General features: G+C 36.5%; 1 protein-coding gene across 13 annotated transcripts in view; it reads right to left on the reverse strand.

The window, feature by feature from the left end:
• Window positions 1-17,855, reverse strand: part of LOC115444119 (CUGBP Elav-like family member 1) — a 465,041-nt gene that overhangs the window by 57,445 nt on the left and 389,741 nt on the right. The gene's annotated exons all lie outside the window — the stretch shown is intronic.

Genomic DNA, 17,855 nt, shown 5'->3' on the forward strand with positions numbered 1-17,855 from the left:
AAATAAGGTATACGGGGATATACCGCTAGCTTTTCATGGCGTTGTATGTATATTTCCAAGTAAATAATTTAGGAATAGTACTTAAATCAAGTTCATAAAACACAGCTAATGAGGATTAATGTACTTTTACATTAGTCTAGAAACTGTGTCAAAAATATATTTTTTTATTTTTTTTCTAAATTTCTTTTTTTCCTATAAAATTTACAGCCGAGCGTAGAATGGAATATTGTTATTGTTATTAAATACTCCTCAAAGTTCACACCACATCGTCACCTGAATTCACCCAACAAAGTATTAACTAAACATCAAACGTCAAATATGGAACCCATACACGAGAGAAACTTCTGCCATTAACCTGCACATGTTACTGTAACCTGTAACTTCTATTAAGTTTAATAGTAAACTGTAATTACAGTCGGCAGATTTGAATAGTTTACTCACACGGTTCGATGTGAAGCTAAACCTTTATGAAATTATGGCTGATGGTTAATTAAATTATGCGTATTATGTGTGATGAGTGATTTAACGCGTGCCTTTATTGAGACTGCTTTTAGTATCGCGTGAAGGGCGCTGCGAATGGTTAGCAGATTGTCAAGTTTTTTTTTATTGCTTTGAATGACGAGACGTGCTTGCCGTTCGCCTGATGGTAAGCGATACGACCGCCCATAAACAGTAGAAACACCATCCAACAACTTGAATTACAAAGTATTGTTCGGTATTCCACTGCGGTCGCCATTCTGAGATGTTAAGTCTTATTATGTCCAGTAGTTACACTGGGTACTATGTCCTTCAAACCGGAACACAATAGTGACAACATACTGCTGCTCGGCGGCAGAAATAGAAATAAGTCGCAGATTCTATTTCTTTTGTTATTGTTATTTTTATGGAATCGAACTCGACTTTCTTGGTCAGGTCTATATTTATCTAAAAATAAGTTAATTTCGCTCAGAATGACACAAACTTTACACCTTTTTTTAACAAAAAAAGAAAAACTCACATAACTGACTTAACCATTTTCTGTTCGCCTGTAGATTACTTGGAAATATGTATTTTTCCTGAGCAAATAAGGCGAGTCGTCAAATATACGCGTACAGAAGTCGTAACGTGGCATCGGTGTAATAAATATTGTCAATTTTGGCAATAATGCCCGCTTTTTTAGGTTTTGGGTGTAGTATCAAGCAACATATAAAAATGGCGATATATTTCTTTGAAAAGGGAATTATCGGCGACCCTAAGGAATAGATTTGTGATTTATTTTCTCACTTGTTACCAACACTCGGTAAATATAATATTGGTAGTTATAAATAACGATGGATGGCTTAATACCGTGAAAATAAGATCTATATTAGGAATTCAATTTACGTACTACAATATGTACGCAAGTACATATATAAATATTTCTATATTTATATATATATATATATATATATATAGTTTAGATCGTTTTTATGCTTTATTCAAACCATTGGCGAATATTTATCGAATAACTTAGATAACAATTAGTGTACGTACATGACTATGAATTAAGAGGAACGAATATATTCGAATAAGCTGTTAACACACTCGTATCCACATAATCGTTGATGTCTCGTGCTCTTCCGGTGACCGTCCTGAGCCGAGGTTTGTAACCCGTTAGTGGGTACTCCTCACATTGCTTAATTTTCAAGGGTTGTGAGCGCCAAAAGCGTTCCACCAACTGTCCAGTGTGTTTGCATAAAGCTCTTGCCAGTCTATCAAGCGTAGTATCATGTGAAAAAAAAAAGTATTCTGGACTATTCGTATGTATTGAGCAAATATTTATATAAATAAGAGCTGGGAGTAGTAGTAGGTAGTACAGTCTGCATATATTTTTTACGAATAATTATAACATCAAAAATATAATTGTAAAATGTGAGTAGGTATTGCAACTTGACTTTTCAGACGACGTACCTGATGTCGCGTCGTGACCATGAAAGCTGTAGTCTTCGTAACGTTGGGAGAAGATCAAAATATAAAAACCACGACAAAATCCGAAAATGGCTTTTTTTCGATGTGACAAATGCATTTTAGGCATTTGTATCGTTGTTGTTAATCCCAGTGTATTACTGTATTCAACTTGTGTAGGCATAATTTATTCCCAACATGGTATTCCCGTTACCAGGATAAAAGTTTTAAAATTACAAATACTCCATCTAACAAACAATATTATGTGGAAGAATTATAATATCATTTTGCCTGATATTTTAATTACATATCGAAATTCATAAAAAATCTAAGCACATTAATTGCAAGCGTCTGTTTAACGCTTAACATGTATAAAAGTTTTGACAAACAATATAGCTTGTATTAGGTACTTAGGAACAGTTCCTTAAGAAAATTTGGATTCGGATTTTGTGGTCGCCCGGATTAACCCATACAAACAAACTCACAAACTTTGTACCGCTATATTATAATGAATACTAAATATTTTGTATAAAACAGCATCGAAATACCAATGGGATATGCTCAAACATGTTTATTAGTTGGATAATGCGGTCCATCCGAACTCGTTCAAGTGACCTTCGCGTCGGAATCGCGCGAGGAAATAGAGACTATAATAGAGGATAATATCTAACCAGATAGCGTCAGTGGATTACTTAAACACCCATTCACAAATACATCACTATATTATGTAGGTATGAAACCTCTTTTGATATTGTATTTTTAAATTTAGAACTTTACTTGATCTGGCCAGCAATATATGTTATTATTTTCTTACACACACACACACACACAAACATCACGCATTTTATCCCCGAAGGGGTATGCAGAGGCGCAACCATGGCACCCACTTTTCGCCAAGTGTGTTTCGTCCCATGATGTGATAGGGGGCGAGCCTATCGCCATATCGGGCACAAATTCCAGACTCCGGGCTGATACTGAGCAGAAAAACCCAAATATCACTTTGCCCGACCTGGGATTCGAACCCAGGACCTCAGAGCGCTGCCGTACCGCGCATGCAGTACAACTACGACACCGAGGCAGACGATTATTTTCTTTTGTATAGAAAATGTGGTTAGTTTAGGAGGTTAGAGATATTACACAGGGCTCTTATTCTGTATGTCACTGTAAACGCGTAACGCGACCATGTCGCGTTATCTTCGTGAAATTTGCGTGAAATGGTATTCTGTGTGCCAATTTCTATTGTCTTTAACGTGACGCGGTGCGTTACGTGATTGTTACGCTCTGTCAAAATAACGTGTGGCATAGAGAATAAGGCCCCAGTAGTAGTACACTATTACAAGTCCAGACTTAGAGAGAACATACCCTACTTGGGAATGGAAACCAGAACCGACAAGCTCACGCCAACGCTATGAAAATACGTCAATCCGAATGTCAATTTGTATATCCTACCACCCCTCAACATGACGTAATGAACGACCCGTTAATAAAAAGCAAGGGATGCTCGAGATCCATTCACCCGCTCTAATAGGGTAACTAACGAGCCCTTATTCACATTTCATCTGTCCACTCAGAGATGGATGGCCAACCGGAGCCTATTATATTTCCAATCCCGTGATTTTGTTTTGATGAGCGGTCAATATTGAACGTAAAATCGGGGCATAATACGTACTGGTGCTTATGGATGATGGACTTGTATTGTATTTTTATGTAAAAAAATTCGCTAGATGATTGTTTCACAAATTGTTAATTTTTCATGAAAAGTTTCTTCAATTCAATGTCGACACGAGCAAGTGGGTTACTTGTTTTTAAGAACTTCAAAACCTATCTACAATAAGCTTTTTAACCTGGTCCATTAACATTGTCTATAGTGGCTGTACCACTTTTTCCTGGACGTATCATAAGCATGATTATCGAATGCTAGAGAATTCAAGTTCATCGTACTTAAAAAACGATTAAAGAATGAGTCAATCCATGCAAAAGCTAGTTTCATTATATTTGTAAACCGATAAAATTTCGCATCTATCAATCTCAAAGCAGACGTACTATTACGTTTTTTATATAAAAAAATATATTCCAATTTTAAACGCTCGACCGCTGCAGACGACGTTTTTTGCATTCACGTCGGCGCCAGGCAAATTTCCAAACGATTCAAACACGACACAAATATATATTATGCGATAGAAGACAGATGCATCAGAGGATTATTTTACACAAGAGACATAAAACCGCATAAAATGCTAATGAATTGTTCGCAAAATCGAATACGCGATACTATTATTGATTTTTACCGTGGTCTCTCTAGGTACGATAATGATATGTAGGTTTAATTATTCGCTCTATAATATTTGAGTTAATTGTTCAAAACGTACAGGCTTTAGGTGACATAATTTGTATTAAAATATGAGAAAGTGAACTCCGGACTTACTAATACGACTTTGAGAAGAAGCTATATTTAAATCGTTACTCAATAATTGAAAATTACTTCATAATATTAACTTCTACCTCTTCATTATTACGTTTTAGATTTTAATTATATATGTTGTCAGTGGTAAATGCTGTGTTTACCTATTAGTAGCATACATATCAGGGGCCTTATTCTCTATCCCGCACGTTATTTTAACAGTGCATAACAAGCACGTAACACAACGCATCATGTTTAGGACTATAGAAATTTGGCTTACAGAATACCATTCCACGCACATTTCTCGAAGATAAGATGACACGGCCGCGTTACGCGTTTAAACTACCATACAGAATAAGGGCCCTGATATTGTACATTATTGTGTTAATGTATTGAATGATACAATATGTAGTGCTGTTGGTGTACCTTATTACAAATAAATAAAATACATTTTACTTTATTTTTATCTCAGACACGGAATTTTACGTCGGCAGAGATACAATCAAGTTATACGATGTATAATCGAATGTGCTCATTACATTAGGGTAGCTTGCCGCGAACGCATTCACTTGTACATATCGATACTTGCGGTTATGACAAATAGGTTGCATCACTACTGCACCTAGACGTGTTATATTGAAAAACATTCGTGATTAACACACAGCGATGCGCATTGTCATGATCGTTGCAATTTGTTACATGTGTGGGAAACAAGATAAACGCTGTTTATTATGTTTAGATTCATATACTTAATATTTTACTGGTGGTAGGTCTCTCCTATGTGAGAGTCCGTCTGGGTAGCTACCGCCGCAATGTCTATGTCTGCCGCCAAGCAGCAGTGTGTAGCCACGGTTGTGTTCCGGTTTGAAGGAGATTGTAGCCAGTGTAACTACTGGACATAATAAGACTTAACATCTCATGTCTCAGGATGGCGAGCGCAGTGGAATACCAAACAATACTTTGTAATTCAAGGTGTTAGATGGTGTTTCTATTGTTTATGGGTGGTCGTATCGCTTACTATCAGGCGAACAACATGTCATGCAAGCAATAAAAAAAAATGATGTTAGCGACTTCATCTGTGTGGAATATGATTATTTAAAAACAGTATCACATATTCTTTCTTAAGGTTCAAATTAACTTTGTCTAAATTTTATCAAATACGATTCAGCGGTTTAACCGTAAAATCAGACAAATATACTTTCGCATTAATATCAGTACATATGGATTAGAGTTGTAAATGCATGGTGCCAATTTGCTGGAGGCAGGATATATTATATAACCGTTCGGATAGCGACCACCGTACACAAGGTTGTCCACAGCCTGTATGTATCCGATTCCTACAGGCCGGCACTGTGTTGACTGCCGAGGGGTGTGATCTCTCGTCAGCTGACATTCTATTGAACCCCACTCCACTTACCATCTAGTCCAGTGGAGTCACTTTGCTAAGCTTCTATAAAAAAAAATAGATTACGCTTACATCTCAGCACTTAGGAGTACTGACGTGCAAAAACTGTACTGAATAACCTCGAATTAAAGTAAAGTGCTGTGTGTTTCCATTGGTGTTCAAATGGAAAGGAGTGGATAAACTATTGGACCTATTGTGCATCGTCTCCAAACTTTACTCGTCATCTTTATAGTTACGTATTCCCGCTTAGTTTATTTTTCCCGCTAAGCGGCAGTCTTGGTGTCTGTTTAAATGACATTGGAGCTAGTTTAATTCCTGGAAATAATAATATGATTAAAATATCAGCCTTGTATTATATACTGTCTCACTACTGGACACGAGTGTCCTCTACTACTGAGAGAGATTTGGCCTTAGTCCACCAGTTAGTGCGGCTTGGTAGACTTCACACACCCTCAAAATTCCTATAGAGAACTTCTTAGATATGAAGGTTTCCCTGCGGCGTTTTTCTTTACCGTTAAAGCAAGCGATAATTCACAAAGAATACATATTATTTTAGAAAAGTCAGAGTTGTGTGCCTTGGGATTTGAACCTGCGGTGATTCGTCTCGGCAGTCCGTACCACACCCAACTGAACGCGCGCATTCCTGGGCACGATGAGAATTAATATCGAATGTCTTAAGATACATCGCCACGCATTTGCAAATGGAAGTTGTGGTGTTACTGTTTGTGATCAGTCGTGTTGCTTGCCATCAGACGAGCGAATAGCTCGTCTCGTCATTTAGTTGTAACATCATGAATTAATCTTTAGCTGTCTCCGAATGTTTCATGAATCAAGATGTCAGAACGTAACGCACGTCGATCCCGTAACCGCACATATACTCTATTTATAACCAAAATATTTTTATTTAGCGTACACACGCGCCCGTGTCACAAATTACGTTACATGTCAAACACGCGTGGTACATGACAAATTGAGTCACCTGCTTTTGCACTGCACAAGGAATTCTCGACCTTGAGATAAATTATCAAAAGGAATATTTTCGCTTGAAAATATTCGTTAAATAAGTACGAATGATAAATCGAAATCAGCGTCTTAAACTATGTATGAGAATTAAAACGTTGTGGAAATGGCGGTCATGGCATTAAATTGTGGGCCGAATATCAAATATTGGATGTATAGTATTTAATATAATATTTTACGAGGTATGAGCGCCTGGCAGTCATTTAAGGGAGTGTACACACGTGAAAAACAAGCCGCGAAACGCAGTGCACGCGTTGCGTTTGCGCTGTTACTGCAATTGTTGTTGTTTCAACTTGTAAATGCCTGAGGATTGCACCCATTTAGTTCAACTTGCTCCGTTAATTCTCTTAGCTGTAAAGCTCTCTTGGGAGCACGCATATAGCGCGTTTACTCGGGAGCGTTGTGCGAAAAGTTCATACACTAGCGGTATGAACTTTTACTCCTCGATGCTTTCGATCGATATGTACGCTCCATACAACAATTAATTTATTATTCAATATGCCAGAAGGTCTGTTATAAACCCTAAAACTTAAAAAAGATATATAATATATATTCTTTTTTTTTTTCAGAATTATATTTTCATATTATGTGTATTAATCTATGTCAACAATACATGCGGGAGTCAAACTCACAATGTTTTCTTTGTCAACTAGCCGGCCCCTATCAAACATCTAATTATGAGAAAAGTTACCAAAGCATTCCTATATGAACGTTTAGCTTCAAAATTCGGTTATCTAAGAGTCTAAAACACTTAGTGGGAGTAAATGCTTTACCATCTATATAACGGGCTAGTAAGTCGAAAAATGTCAGTAGGCACATTTTCCCCTAGCGTAGGCTCGAAGGACCTACTGCGGCGCTAGTCTTCAGGGAAATGAGACAACCAACCAAAATGCGTTGGTTGCTGTTCTATCCGGGGAATAAATCTGGATAAGTATAAAGGTGAAGCTATACACATATATAATATAGATTTTACCAAATCGAACAATGAAACCTCGCATATGTAGTTAACTACGAAGATCACGAAACCCAATTTCGTTCCCGAGACCAGAACGTATTACATTCGAGCAGTACACGAGGCAATTTGGTACATTCAGTATCTGTGAATCGAGCATCGCTGATAGCGTGCGCGGTGCGACGGTGCACACCGCGGTTAACTATTGTTTGCGATCGTTACGGGCCGAATCTGGGTCGGAATGGAAGATTAAGAGGCCAATTCAATAATGTGTAAGTCGCAGTGTGTAGTTTGGTACGAAAACGTAAAGAAATTATATCTACTCATATTTTAATTATTTGTATTATGTTCAGTGAAATGATAGGTACGAATAAATTTTAAAAAAATACCTGAAATTAGCTACAGTAAGGAATAATAAGATTTTGGAGTTAATTCGCTAACAGCATTATAACTATGTGTCGTCTCAAAAACGAAATCCAGCGACTTGTTGGTCAGTGGGAAAGGTCCTTAACGCTTAGAATGCGTAGAATGCGTGTATGTATATATTGATGACAGGTGACCGTGTTCTATACAATGTATGGAGTGGTCAGTTAAATTTGACTGAAGGGAAAAATGTCATAAAATATTTTTTTTTATTTCTACGTGTGTGATTTTATCGTCGATTTCAAGCAAGTCGGGTAAATCTTTAATACAAACCGAATGTTATATGGTTGATAATTCAGACTGAAGACAAAACTGAACTATCAACATTATTATTTTATGCAAGAACTATTAAAGCATCTAATTAGTTTTGCCATTTACTTTTAATTAGTATTGAATTGCTATAAAAAGACGCTAATTACGTGACAAATCGATATACACATTAAGGTAAATATTTTACATAATTATATTATAAAAAGGCAACAAAATTTCGTGTACCACAAAACGCGAATTATAGACAATTTTAACATAGAACATACATTATACCTATATACCCACGTACCACTAAAGCTAAATCAATTATTAACCAACATCTAAACTAGGACATGCAAGCTATTGCGATCTAGACTTACATAACAATAACTTGAACACACCCACACACACACCGCTAATATATATGTCAATATGTACATATGAATATATTAAATGGCACACATACGATACGTGGTATATTTATTAGCATGCAGATGCTACTTGCGACCCCAGACCTTACTTGTGTTAACTCGAACAATTATCGCTACTAAAACAGTTTGTACGTGTTGGAATGGCGATGTAAGTAAGTAGGTAGAGATATATTGAGTTTTATATACCGCCATATGGAAAATTTATATTCGTCTGATTGATTTGTTATTACATGTATATAAAATAATCTTATCTTACTTCTTTAACTTCCTGCTAATAATATAAATACGAAACTTCATGAAAATATTTAGATATACTGGTGGTGACCTACCACTAGTATATATACCTACCTACCACTCTCATATGTGGGAGTCCGTCTGGGTAGGTACTACCGCAATGTATATTTCTGCCGCCAAGTAGCAGTGTGTTGTGTTCCGGTTTGAAGGATATTGTAGCCAGTGTAACTACTGGACATAATAACACTTAACATCTCATGTTTCAGGATGACGAGCGCAGTGGAATACCAAACAATACGCTGTAATTCAAGGTGTTGGATGGTGTTTGCACTGTTTATGGGAGGTCGTATCGCTTACCATCAGGCGAACGGCAAGCTCAAAAAAGTAATAAAAAGAAAATTTTTTTTTTTATTACAAGTAAACGCTAAATCCAAACGGATTTGGATGAAATTTGGCACATGGATACACCATGTCCCGGATTAATATATGGGCTACTTCTTATCCCGATAATTTGCTCGCGTAGAAAATATTTGAATGTTTCAAAATAAATGGCGCTATGGGTAGATTCAGTCACTTAGAGACTTTTGCAACGGGGTACGTTTTTCACGCGGGCGAAGTCACGAGTAACACCTAGTACATAATATTGTGCATTCAGATTAATGGACTTTCGGTAAATCACACCAAATTGTCTCTAAAACTACACGATATTTAAAAAAATATCTGCACGTATGCCAAGTGACAACCATATTGACGTCAGTTTACATATTAACTGGTAGTATGACTTCAATGTTATTTGAAATATGCTAAACCTGCATTTTAGCGGTTTACATGATGATGTGTACAATTTAATAATATTTTAACAATATTTTTTATTAAAATTATCTTGTGACGTGTATGTTAATATTATTATATAAAATTTTTCGCGAGTGCGTGCGTACCAAGATATTTGTCTCAGAAAAATGCAATTTTGATAAAAGCATGCTATGTAATTATATGTAGCATTTTCTTCTGTTTGCTATTTGTTAAATTTAATACATTGAAATTAAACTAATTTTCGGATTCTATCGCGGTGCTAGTATTTTATTTTCTCCCGACGTTTCGAAGACTTTGCAGCCTTCATGGTCACGGGGGGGACTGAGGTGTTGTTCATCCGTAAAGTCAAAGTTACAATATCTACCTACATTTTACAATTATACAACATTTTTAATTTTTTTAAATTTTAGCTGTTGGTGGTCCGATCTACGCAGAATGAGCTCACAGTGTCTTGAAGTCTGGCAGCCGGTCTTTTGGGTTCCGATTTAATTAAATGTAGAACTGGATCCCAGGCTTGTGCAAGCTTCAACCATCTTCCCTATTGAAATTAGGATGTCTTTTAATTTCAATAGCCTCGCGAATCATCCTAGGCAGGAATCGGTGTTCTTTGGCGAGGATTTGTGGCTTGTCTAGTCGCAGATAATGATTGGCGTCTCCCTCAGAGTGTTCAGCGACTGCAGACTTCGTCGAGCGTCGGTGTTTCACGTCAGCTATATGTTCTTTTACGCGGGTCCCTATATTTATTTTTGTTTGCCCGATATAAAAATTGACTAATCTTCTTAGACGGCTTAAAATAAGTGTTTATGGAAGCACGCTTCACCACCACCATTTTTACCACCTGTCAAGTGTCACATACCTCTACAAGAACCGGGAGTATACAAAATAGATTGCAACTGTGGCCTCTGTTATATCGGGCAAACAAAAAGAAATATAGGGACCCGCGTAAAAGAACATATAGCTGACGTGAAACACCGACGCTCGACGAAGTCTGCAGTCGCTGAACACTCTGAGGGAGGCGCCAATCATTATCTGCGACTAGACAAGCCACAAATCCTCGCCAAAGAACACCGATTCCTGCCTAGGATGATTCGCGAGGCTATTGAAATTAAAAAACATCCTAATTTCAATAGGGAAGATGGTTGGAAGCTTGCACAAGCCTGGGATCCAGTTCTACATTTAATTAAATCGGAACCCAAAAGACCGGCTGCCAGACTTCAAGACACTGTGAGCTCATTCTGCGTAGATCGGACCACCAACAGCTAAAATTTAAAAAAATTAAAAAAGTTGTATAATTGTAAAATGTAGGTAGATATTGTAACTTTGACTTTACGGATGAACAACACCTCAGTCCCCCGTGACCATGAAGGCTGCAAAGTCTTCGAAACGTCGGGAGAAAATAAAATACTAGCACCGCGATAGAATCCGAAAATTAGTTTAATTTCAATGTCTAACATTCGCATAAACATAAGAAATTTAATACAATTCCATTTAGTATTATTTGATATTAAACATTCATTATAATAAGAATAAAAAAGGGGCGAGAGCCAAGTTGGTTGTGTAACGGACTGCCGAGACGAATGTCCGCAGGTTCGAAACCCATGGGGCACACACCTCTGACTTTTCTAAAATATTTATGTGTGTATTCTTTGTGAATTATCGCTTGCTATGACGGCGAAGAAAAACATCATGAGGAAACCTGCATACCTGAGAAGAGTTCTCTATAGGAATTTCGAGGGTGCGTGAAGTCTACCATTACGCACTAGGCCAGCGTGGTGGACTAAGGCCTAGTCTCTGTATGTAGTAGAGGAAGCCCGTGCCCCTAACAGTGGGACAGTATATAATACAGGGCTAATATTATTATAATAAGAACAGTACAATTCTCAGAAGCAACCAAAAATATTTCATATATATAATAATTACATAATATAATGTAGCGGCAACAGCCTAGTGTTTGGAGTAGAACGGACTGCCGAGACGAATGTCTGGAAGTTCAAAATCCAAGGGCACGCACCTTTGACTTTTCTTAAGTTATGCAAGTGTTCTTTGAAATTATCGCTGAAGGTAACGGTGAAGGAAAACATCGTGAGGAAACCTGCATACCTGAGAAGTTTTCTATAAAGATTTTGAGTGTATGTGAAGTCAATTAATCCGCACTAGATCAGCGTGGCGGATTAAGAACTAGCCTCCTTTGTAGTAAAGGAGGCAGCAGTGAGACAGTGCAGGGTTGATATTGCGTAATTACTTTGCTTATAATTGAGTTACGTTCCGTTAGTGTTCAATCTTATACTGTGTTACATAAGCGGTGGGAAATGGGTTATTGCAACATTGTTTTAGAGTAGTCTATCACGCTTCCAAGACGAACATATATGGAATGAGTTAAGGCAAATTTAATATACTGAAGAAAAAATCTTAAGATATCTTAAGCACTAATGCCGTTTAGATAACAGAAAACATTGCGCATAACTAATATTAGTCAATTATAATTTATTAGATTAATCTACCCACAATATCGATAATATAACAAATAACACACACCAAACGCAAATAAAAACCCAATTAAAACCTCATCAAACCGAACCAATGACGTAAATAATGCGCACATCAAAATATATTATTAAAAGCAATCTCGCATACACACCCACTGACTGTCGGACGAATGGTACATCAAGTTTTCACAGTGCACTCCGCGCGCGCCGAATTGTATCGTAAAAGTAAATTTTTTAAATACCCCGCGGCCTATTTCGGCGTTTCGAACGTATAGTGCATAATAAACGGTCATGGTTTATTATGGAGTAGAAATATCAATATTGTGGATGTCATTACTTAATTCCTATTATACTGCTGAAAATTATATGCATAATTATTGTGTAATGTTTAAATGGTTTTTAGATGTGTAAAACTCGATCGTATTTAGAGGAAAGTTAGTAAGTTAATAGATCAACTTCTATTCTAGGAATGATGACTGATTAGCAACATATTGTAGAGTGGATATATTATTGTATGGGTTCCATAAATTATTTAAATTTACTGTGACAAGTTATATTTCGAATTTCGATTAAAAAAATCTACATTCTCAATTTATACATGTAAGCTGAATTCAACGATACACGCAGTAGGTCTGTCACACGGCACGCTCGCATACTTTGTGACAGTTTAAAACTTAAATCTCGGCCCGTATCAAACTAGTAAGTAGCTCGCGAGGCGCTCCATCAAGTCCAAAGTCACTCATAAACGCGAAACAAGCTGACTGAATAGTTCACTTGTTTTATTTAAGAAAGTGTAGTGGTTCAATAGTGTAAGGTTTTGGTCAGATTTCACAAGACAATTTGTATTATTAATTGCATTTTTTTTGCATAATTTTGTTTAAAGTTTATTTTATGCATGTGTGTATGATTATAGTTATTTTTGTTTTATTTTTAACTAGAACCTGCATGCGTTTACGTTGCGTAATAATGTGTTTGAAACACTTCATTAGCTACTTTAAAAACGATGTCTATAAGTTATTGGAACAAATTCAACCATTTACAATTCTTTAAATTCTTACAACACGCGAACAATGTGTTTTTATCTTAATAGAGACAACGAAAAAGGTGTTATTGGACTTATTCTTAGTCATAGTTTCATAAGAAGTTTGGATTAAAGTTAAATAACTTATTAGTGTTAAGGCTAAATTGTATCAAAATGATCATGTTGATATACCATGGAATATCAAATACAATTTAATTCAATCGGCCTTTCTGTGTCCACTTCTGAACGTAGGCCTCCCCAAGTGAGCGCCAACCTTCCCGGTCTTGAGTAGCCCGCAACCACCCGCTACCCGCCGCGCCGCCTTCTTTAAGTTGTCGGTTACAACAATTCAATTCAACCATTAAACACTATTAATTTTTAAACAATTGCTAGCGGTACAAGGTTGTAAGCTGATTATTATTCAGTTTTTAGTTATGCTAATGATTTCTCATTTGTAGATAATTGCAGCGTAATCTTACGAGTACTATTAATAGCGCCTAAGATGAATATAGTGTTGGTAATTGTAATGCTTTGTTTAAAATGGTAATATTTAGCGTTTATCATCGTTGTTTTATTGTTTCCATGAAGGAAACTTATTCTAAATCATATTTTGTATGTCGAATTTATTAATAAACATAATAATATTAACTCGAGGTCGAGACTTAATAGATTACAAACTTGTACATGTATCAGGCTTAATATTGTAAAATATATTATAAAATATTATCTGCATTAAAATATTAATAAAAATGTTGTAATCACTACAACACACAAACAAGAAACAAAGTATATTAAATTTATATAATTTTTAATTTATTTGCCGTTAAGAAATCAAATTGTATTTACGTATCACATCAATAAGTTAAGGTCAAGGAATTCTATTCCGTGTATGCTATACAATGGTGGTATTGCCAACCGTACTATGATATATAAAATTGTACTATGTAGTGCGTCTGTATATACATATGAAGAAATATAAAATACGCCAAAATACTATGTTTTTAATATACCTATAAGTAACAAACAAATCCTACACTTTAAAAATATATGAACGCTCGTTGGCATCAACTTTTTTTTTTATTTATTTATTTATTTATCATTTTATTTGATCCACCAACAGATGATACAATACTTAGCTAACATATTTAACGTACAACTAAATCTTATGATATTGTTCACCTAATTATAGGCGGAACCAACTTTTGAGTGATGGGACAGCGTGTATGCGAATTTTTATAGAAATAAACCAGTAACAAATAAATATTTGTCTATTTTTTACAAAACACTATAATTTTATGAAGTGTGCTATATTTTTTATACCTTATTTTGAAAAATACTATATTTCCTCGAAAAATTGCTAGCAACCCTATCTACAGAGGCGAATTTGTCTTTATACATTTATGGGCATTCTATTCGAAGAACATTATCGATATCCGAGTGAAGAAATCACCTATTTACCGATACGTCCGTCAACGCTGTCCTTCGATTAGAACGTCTGTGATTGTAAAAAGACGGATGTACCTCCGTAGACGAAATACGGCTTCCTCACCCTACAAAAATAAACATACAAAAATAATTACCCAGAATCTGGGCCACCTCGAACAATACAAGAGCCACACCGACCTGTATCCAGTTATTTAACGTCAAATTGTTTTCTCGATAAGCACTTTTCAAACTCTCCAGTGTGCCATCGTTACATATCCGAGGATATTAAATTGCTTCTCTGCAGTGCTCTTAGGTCTCTACGTAGAGTTGGTAGAGAGCGCGCGCTATGCCAACAATATCGCAGCAATGCCGGCAGACCGATAAGGAACAGTGGCTTTTAAGGACCTCCCGAGGGGCTTAAGCCGAGCACACACTCATGTTTAAGATGCGCTTGTGCCAAGAAATATAAGATGGGTACGTGATTAGCTATTTACCGGAAATGTTGCTTGTTTTGCGGGGAAAAATTTTAACCTACTTTTATTTTAGTATTCATACTAAATAGAATTGCTTAGTATTTGGAAATTAAACATTACTTAGATATTTAAAAGCATAATATACGGGTTGATGGGACTATAATAATACCATGTTTTTTTTGGGTTATGTATCCGTAATCTAAATCAACAGTCCAGTGACTCGTAAAATCCTAAATAAATATTCTATTAAATATAATCATTTTAGGATGTAACAAAAAACAGATTATCTCTACGCGTTATCGTGTGCTCGCAGCCTTATTAAGGCAATGTTTACACTGCGCCAGGAACCGAGAACTGATAGCGATCTCAAGATCGACCTGCGTTTCCGATGCCTGCCGCTGGCACATACTTAAGGGGCGTTGTTCACGAAAGAAAAAAAATCTTAAATCCACCTCGTGTCGTGAGAAGTGTTTAAGACATGAACGTTACATTTATCGTGTAACACCCGCCTTATCGGTTCCGGTGATATCTTTGAGTGTGAGGTGACAGGTGAATTATGGTAGACGGGAAAAAGTAGTTAAATGATAGTAAGTAGGTAGCTAAGTGAAGTATTAATAGACATAACTACAGAACCGATCCTGAGAAAGTTTCATTCTCGGAGAGTAAACATTTGATACGACTACGATTGCCGGGAAAGCGAGCATACTTGCGATTTGAACGGTACTTTAACGAACAGTTGCATGGAATTATGTTTTTATAAACGGTCTTACACGCGTACCATCGTACAGCGCTAATACTTTTTACATACGTGGAAATCTGCAGTGAAAACTTTCGTAAGCGCACCTCAAATCTCATCGTATAAAGGCGGTATACCGTGCGGGGGCGTACGGCGCGCGACACGACACCGGTGCAATCTTTTGTTTTCAACTCAATTAAAACTTGCCGACGGTTGGCACGGTCCGGGCCGGCTGCCGGTCCGGGCGCCGGATCGGCTCGTTAGCGAGTTACCGCCCGTCACTTGTAGATCTCTAGGCGAAATGGATTTAGTTATTGCACGCGGTCTTGGTATTTTGTTGATGTGTGTTTCTGATGGCTTATAGATGCGTGGTTTAATTAATCCCGTTGTTGGTTTAAGCCGGAGTTTCCCAAACTTTATTTTTTCATAGATCCTTTTCATCATTTTGCTAGTTCGAGTAGACATTTTTTTTTATTACGCAGAGAGAGAGAGAGTGCATTACAACTGCTGCCCAGCCATCGCGGGTGGCTTTTGGAGATTTATGTTGAGGTCACCGTACCTCTTACGACTCTTTTTAATATTATCGACTACATTAGTAGGTTTAATCCAGCCGACATTTTAGTACTTTACTATCAAACCGGATATATTATCTTGGACCCCTGCTTACGAATTATAGACCCCCATTTTTTGGTCACACCACCGTAAACCCCTGTCAAGTCTCTCGTGAACCCTTGGGGGTCCTCCTGGACCACTTTGGGAATCATTGTTTTAAGCGAAATGTAGGTGATGATTACAGTATTCAAGTACGTTAGTACTTAATTTGTTATTAGAATTATATTATTAATTACGACTAGGTTTATGGCTGTGGGTTGACATGCGCAATACATTGTTGTTAAGTTGGCAACATTTTTATATTATGACTACATGCATACATAACATACATAACATCACGCATTTTATCCCCGTAGGGGTATGCAGAGGCGCAACTAGGGCACCCACTTTTCGCCAAGTATGTTCCGTCCCATGATGTGATAGGGGGCGAGCCTATCGCCATATCGGGCACAAATTCCAGACTCCGGGCTGATACCGAGCAGAAAAACCCAAATATCACTTTGCCCGACCCGGGATGCGAACCCAGGACCTCAGAGCGCTATTGTACCGGACGTGCAATACAACTACGCCACCGAGGCAGTCGCATATTATGACTATCCATAATTATATGACTTTTAAAAGTTAAATACTTAATAATTTTATGAAATTAATGTAAATTTATATATATTTTAATGATAAAACAAAACAAAATTAGACTAAAAAAATGAAATGTAGATGTAATAAACAATTAGGTCTTCGATATTTTGAACCATTAATCGCCGATAATTTTGATGATCATTTATTAAAAAGGTCATTATAAATAATATTGATATAAAATAATTTGATATAAATTCATTTTTTTCCCTATGATAACTTATATATTAACACATTACACGTTCAGTCAACCGGGTGATAAAATTAGTTTTAAATTGCACACGTAATTAGTGCACGCCGTTTAATTAAGAGTTCCGCCATTTGTAATTTACTTCACTGGAAAATGTAAAGTATTATCGAACAAATATTTTAAATGTGAACGTTTGTAAAGCTGTTCGTATAATTGTCAGTTAGATGATGTGTAAAATGTTAAATATTTTTGTATAAAATTGATTTCACTAAAATTAAATTTACCGCCATTTTCATGTCAATCATCACCATTTTCATCAACCATTAATTTTCCAATCGCTTTTTTCGATCTAACCCAAAAAGAAACAAATAAGAACAAACTTCGTTTTGACATGTTTACAAATTACTTATTGTGATTAGTTCATTCTC

This window comes from Manduca sexta, chromosome 24 (assembly GCF_014839805.1).
Source record: "Manduca sexta isolate Smith_Timp_Sample1 chromosome 24, JHU_Msex_v1.0, whole genome shotgun sequence".
Classification (NCBI taxonomy): domain Eukaryota; kingdom Metazoa; phylum Arthropoda; class Insecta; order Lepidoptera; family Sphingidae; genus Manduca; species Manduca sexta.